Raw genomic sequence first — 6591 nt, forward strand, 5'->3', positions numbered from 1 at the left:
TTTGATGGCAGATACTAACTTCATGTTGTATCAACAGAATAGGCTAACTTGGTTATCATTTTGCAGAAAAAAACATAAGAGGTTTTTGGACAAAGTTTGTGTTCTCCATTCTTTAAGCACCGGTTCGAGCACCGTTTAGCACTGGCTTTTACCATAGAATACCAGAATTGGCAGGTCCACCACCACTGGTGCCCTGTGCTTTTCACAGATAATAGCAGGTTCACCCTGAGCACAAGTAATAGATGTAAAATGGTCTGGAGAAGCCGTGGCGAACGTAATGCTGCCTGTAACATTGTCCAGTATGACCAGTTTGGTAGTTGGTCAGTGTATATTTGCAAAGAAGGATATATATATATATATTTATATATCACTTATATAATGAATATACGAGTGTATATTACACTTGTATATTCATTTGACCTCAGTTATCCATTAGTGTTTTCGGCACCTGCTTTTGATACGTGTGTTAAAGGTTTACTTGTGCAGAAAAAAAAAACCTTTTCAAAGAATTCATAACATTAGGTTCCCGTCACTCGCTCCCTCTTAAATGCAGAACTGAATTAAAAATCCTTCTTCTTACATACAAAAGTCTGAATGATCAGGCCATATCAAAAGCAGAGCACTATATTATACTAACAAAGTGCCTCACTCCAAGTGCCAGACCACTTGTGGTTCCCAAAAGTACAATGAGAGCCAGCTATCGGGGCCCTCTGCTGCAGAACCAGCTCCCACAGGGTTGACGAGAAAGATGCCCTGTCTACTTTTAAGATCAATCTTTAAACTTTCATTTTTGATATAGTTTACAGTTTCTGTTGGAACAGATGACTCTGAACCATCCCTTAGTTCACTGCCCTCTCTTCACACCTTATGTGAGGTAATATACTGTAACACTATTTTAATGCCATTGCCTTGTGTTACTGCATCCAGTAGTTTGTGTTTTATCTTTTGTAGTTTGTGCCTGTTTACTCTCTTCTCTCCCAGGAGATTCTTCTGGAATCTCCTGGCCTTCTTCCAGAGCATGATTCTGCTGGAGTTGTCTTCTTATTGAAAGAGAGTTACAAGTTGTTGCTCACAGGGGATCACTGATCATTGGGGTCCTCTCTCTAATATGGAAGAATCTCCCTTGACACATGTTGTTTTGAACTAAATTGTATTTAGTAAAATGTAATTCTTTTGTCACTATGTTGTACAGACAAGTTTGATTTTCTAGGTCTGCTGTGCCTCAAATAGATGACCATGAAAAGAAATCCATGACAAGCTTACCACAGCTCAGCGCTAAAGCAGTCAAAACACTGCATCCCTAGTGCGCCAAACAGTCTAAAGCCTGAGATTTAGACACACGGGGCTTACTTTTATATATGGTTACCTCATTAGCTGAAACTTTTGTTTTGTTTAAGAACAAATAACACTATAACGTGAAAGAAAAACCAAGAAAACCTTAATTCGTACCCTTAAAAGGAGCTTAGTTTTCACAATACTAATAATGTCTAGGTTTTTTCTTGCCAATGATTGTTTTGCTCAGACACAGAGGAGCTATTACGTTATCACAGCCATTCTTGTTTGGTCTTATCCTCCTCTAGTGGAGCGATTATCAGGGTGACATCGTGAAGCCCGTCGTCTCGAAACACTCCAGGTCAAAGCAGACTGTCCTCCCCTTGCTCTTCAACCATTGTTAATTCTTCCCTATTTTACACCATTGATCTCCTGCCTCCCGGCCCAAACAGCCAGGTCTTTGTGGAGCTGTTAAGCTGCTCCGCAACTGGACTTTCTGCCTTCGTGTTGCAAGCACAGTATCGATCCAAAGTTCCTGAACTGCCAGCTGGGTAGAAAAATAAATAAATAAAAAAGAAGAAAAGGTGAGGTACTTAGTTCGATGAATGGAACAACCTTAAAGAACACTAGAGCCATTTATTTTTATTGTGTAGTTCTTGGGGACACTGATTGTTTTTCCAATGTGTTCTCAGGTTTGTTCACATGTGAAATATATTTGCATGACAGGATGTGTTCAGTGTTCAGCGTGGGACCTGATAAAATAAATAATTTCTGCTCCTGGTATTGTCTTTAAAAAGTGCTTAAATGAAGGTCTTTTTCTTTGAAGTCTAGTCCTATAGTGATGCGTAATTCAGGTTCAGGCAAAAACCATGAAAATGAAAATGAATAATTTCATTGACTGACTTTGTTTCTTAAAGCCAATATGCAAAGTAAAGAAATGCTAATCTGCTGTGGCTCAAAGAAAATGCTGATGTTCAACAGAAAACTAAGTAAGTGCTTGTACAGTCAGTGCTATTAGCATCATACTACTATATGTTTCTTCCTGACAGTCAACTGTTAAAAGCCATATGGCATCTACAATAAGACTGCCATCAGAGCAAAGCTGCTGACCTCCTGGGGCTAAAAATTAAGAGTCAAAAGCTGCAGTTTCTTTTTGTACTGACTCCTTTAAAAAGCAGTGTGATACCCAATACTATCTTGGCTTCTATCTGCTATCCGGTCTTTAAGTTATGACGTGATGAATCCTGCTTCCGGGCCCAAACTACCCTGCATTTTATAAGGCTTTTGTGTTTTAACATGTTTTAATGCTTTGTATCTTGTTCTATTTAATCTAAAAAAAAAACCCTAAAAACTGTCAGTGTTCACTGTTGGCCTCTCTCGGTTTTTATTACCACGACTCATTTTAAAGCTCAGTTTTTAAACCCTTACGATGTAACTACAGCCCAGCCCATGCAGCAGCAGTATATTAATGACTAACCTCGTATTGTGGATGGATTATCTTGGTGGTTCTCTGGACAGACGTTTGGTCCGTTTACAGCACCATGCCATGCGATTGCATTTGTCATCGAGAACCCTGACGTTAACTTTTATCGAGTGGACAATTAGTGTTCATCCTCCAGTTTCACTGTTTATATTTTGCTAACATAACTGTGTCGCTAGCGATCACGTAGCACATCATTATATACCAGCTAGCCCAACTTCAGTAACCCTACAAACGTCGCTGTTTACTTTCCTATCGTCATTTATGTTGGAAGTGATAGCAGAGCTGTATGTTTTAATTTGTTTAATAAATCTCTCAGTCAGAACATGGTATATTATATTTAGATGGAAGCTAGCGAGCTAACTCCCTGCTAATTTATAACTTAGTTAAATGTCATAAATTCTGTTTTCATGGATGCCTGGATGTTACACTTAATTGTTACACCTGGTAGAGAAGCCACACTGATCATTTTATTACAGATGAAAGGATTTAGACAGTTTTTAACTCTGAGTGATGCTGCAGTGATCATTTGAGTTATGGACCTGCAGCAGATTTTGGGCCCAGACACGGCTAATGACATCAGACTTAAAGACCAGATAGCAGACAGCTGATAACTTTGACTCTTCATCCCCTTATCTCACTTGGTCATTCTCTAAAAATCCAGTGCAACTAGGTTTTTTTGTTTTTGCCAACCTAAACCTTAGCAATGTTTGCATGCATATCACTAGTGCAGGGTGTAGTCAGTGGGCTTAAAAGGTGCTGATCAGCCAAAGTAGGCTGTGTAGCACTGCCTTTGCTAAGTTACTATTTAAAGAGCCTCCTTGGGATTTTTATGTATTAAAATATATCCAGTTTACACTGTGTGTGTGTGTGTGTGTGGGGGGGGGGGGGGGGGGGGGTGTTTAGGTGTAATAAATGTGCTAAATCTATTCAAATTTATTCTGCTTTTTTTTTCTTTGCAGTTCAAGCACTGGCCATAAATCAATGCCACAGCTGTACTTTCGCAAAAAAAAAAAAGTTATCAGCTAGGAATTTTTAAAAAGAAGAACAGAAGCTGAGCGAAGTTATAAGAAACTTATAAAAACCGTATAAGAAAAACAGCTGACAAACCTAGTGAGAAATTATAAAATGGCTTGTTACAGTAAACTACCAGAGGATAACAAAAATAACAAGAAAAATACAAAAAATATTAACTGGCATTCTTAACAGCATAACCAAATAACTATTATATCCAAAAAGTTATGTGACTATGAGAATGAATTGGCTCGGTAAATAAGTCATTTGGGGTTTTTTTCGTTTGTTTTGTTCTTACTCTGGTCATCTGGATATGACTATTTTCTATTGTTATTGTTGTGTGCACACAATAATATTCCTTTCCCCACCTCACAATGTTTGTTCCCCATCTCTTTCACACAAGTTTAAGTAGTACATCAATGGAGTGGCAGTGGTGCAGACATCAACTCTGCACAGCAGCTTCTTTCAGCTTCAAAGCCAAGCAAGACAGCCAAGCACTTCCAGGTCAGTTACAAGAGGTCCCCTCTCCAGTGTGTCCTGTGGTGTCCTCGCACACAGAAGTATCTTCAGCACTGACAAAGGAGAGACAGCACGGGTCATTCTCATTACCTCATTTGACCTTTCTGTGTAGAGCTGCAGCAATGCCAAAGGCTGCATTATAGCTGGAGCCAGAAGCATAAAATCAGCACCAGTGAATATATTTACCAGAAGTATTGTTTCTAGCTAGCTTACTAGGTAACAGCTAACGCCCATGTTCTATTAACCTGCTCACAGTAGCATCATTACAAGCTCAGTTTAACAGGTTCAGTTAATTGCGTTCCATACCAGTTTCTTTTCTTCACATGGCCCTGCCTGGCAAGTATATCACACTTTTTCTGGCCCCATGGATATGTTTAGTAGCCTGAAAAATTAGGAAATTGGGCAGCACAGTGGAGCAGCGGTTAGCACGTTCCCTCATGCCAACAAGGTCCTGGGTTCTTTTTGTGTGGAATTTGCTCTCCCCATGTCTAAGTGGGTTCTCTCTGTATTCTAGCTTCCTCCCACAGTCCAAAGACATACATGTTAGATTAAGTGGTCAGCCTAAATTGCCTGTAGGGGTAAATAAGAGCATGACTTGTTGTCTTTCTCTATGTCAGTTAGCACTTTGACAAATTAGCAAGCTAATTAGTAACTAAAGATTTTTAATTAATGCACTCTTCCCTTTTAGACACACCCCTGCATGCTGCACATATTGGGGAATGGCTGCTGCCATCCTGCAGCAAAATGTGCAGAATATCTGCCAAATTTAAACAGTTTGTCTACATGCTTTTTGTCACGGTCTATGTGGCAGACCGTGGGGATGAGGGGAATGAGGAGCCAAGATGCAGGACTTTGTGATGAAGGCAGTGCGTTTATTTACAGTGTTGTAAATAGTTCAAAGACTAACCCCGTGTTTTCCCCTTGACTTCCGTGTCATGTCTTCACCCACAAGTTTGTGCTCTGTGCTCTTCCGCTCCTGTGTCCCCGCACCCTGTGCAGCTGCTTTTGTCTTCCCTGTCTTCCTTGGTACTAACACCACTAACGTGGAGTCTCACACAACAATCCCACACCGAGGAGCGCTCAGCCACAGTCTTAAGAAGCTCCCCAACGACGCTTCATTAGCTGCAGGTGTGTGAGTCATCTTCTGCTTCAGGTGTGGCCATCCTCTAGACAGGACACGCCCACCAGGTCTACCTGAAACCAGTACTCAGCCACACTCACAGACACACCCACTTGCCTATACAAACAAGGATGAGGAATAACAAGAACAGCAGCAGTGCAGACAAAACACACATCACAAAATAACAGCAATAATTATAAGAGTAGTCCACACTGCTGACAGACCCTGAATCCCTGGAGCTGGGTCTGTGACAGCTTTAGCGGGCTCTTAGTTCAATGACCTTGTTGCTGTGTAAAATAAAGTGAAGAGGATCTGGTTAAAATTGTGCTTTTTTTTCTTTTTTTAAGTTTAAGCTTATTAAAGATGTGGCTTGATAAAGGACTTTTTACCTGAAAAGGTTTTGATTGTGATTAGGATAGCAGATGCTGCTGTTGTCAACTCAACCCAGCTGGAATAAACCTTTTCTTTCATTCTAAGTTCTTTCATTCCTGCTGGGTTCACTGTAACAATCATAGTGCTCCCTCATTGGTGCACAGTGTGTGTGTGTGTGTGTGTGTGTGTTCACTATTATCAAACCCTATTTTGTCATTTAAATCTGTAACACGATATATTTAGTCACTCCACATGACTAAGAACTGCCTCTTTGTTTCATTCTTGACGCCAACCCAACAAAATGGTGTGTGTATCAAAGCTTGCACTGACATTAGAATCAATATGCAGTACACGTCTGCTGTTAAAAGGGGTATAGTGGTCACTCTCTGGAGGGCAGACTTTGTGCTCTCCGAGTCAGAGACCAGATTAGAATTCCTCACAGATTAATCTTTGACTCATAACAGACTGTAATTAAGTCGAGACAACTTCTAAAGTCCAGAGTAAGGAAAGAAAAAAAAGTCAGTTTATATCACCCCCGCTTGTGCAGGATACAAGAGGTCAGGCCATAACACGCTGATTAAGGGATGAGTTATTCAAAAGATTTTTTTTCTGAAATGCTCCACAGGACTGATGGTGTATGAAGATGAGAAAAATAATCTGCTCTGCATGCTAGCTGCTTTGTGATATATCAGCCTAATATTGTGGGACATTTAACAGGATCGCATTTATGGAAAGATTTTTTGCGCTTAATGTATGTGTTATCATTCAACCATAGGAGGAGTATTGTAAAACTTTTACTGTACTGTGGCATACA

At 40.1% G+C, this 6591-nt stretch overlaps 1 long non-coding RNA gene across 1 annotated transcript; it reads right to left on the bottom strand.

Moving 5' to 3' along the window:
* Positions 1-1216: 1216 nt before the first annotated feature.
* Positions 1217-5336, bottom strand: LOC146549554 (uncharacterized). The gene is made up of 3 exons (XR_014890318.1): positions 5193-5336; positions 4135-4338; positions 1217-1819 (listed from the first exon to the last, which is right to left on the bottom strand). It is a non-coding gene; the product is annotated as an uncharacterized LOC146549554 (long non-coding RNA).
* Positions 5337-6591: the final 1255 nt, after the last annotated feature.

The sequence above is a fragment of the Mchenga conophoros genome, linkage group LG22 (genome assembly GCF_057382185.1).
Source record: "Mchenga conophoros isolate Kocher_MC1m ecotype Shallow Benthic linkage group LG22, M_conophoros_male_GT1.1, whole genome shotgun sequence".
NCBI lineage: Eukaryota > Metazoa > Chordata > Actinopteri > Cichliformes > Cichlidae > Mchenga > Mchenga conophoros.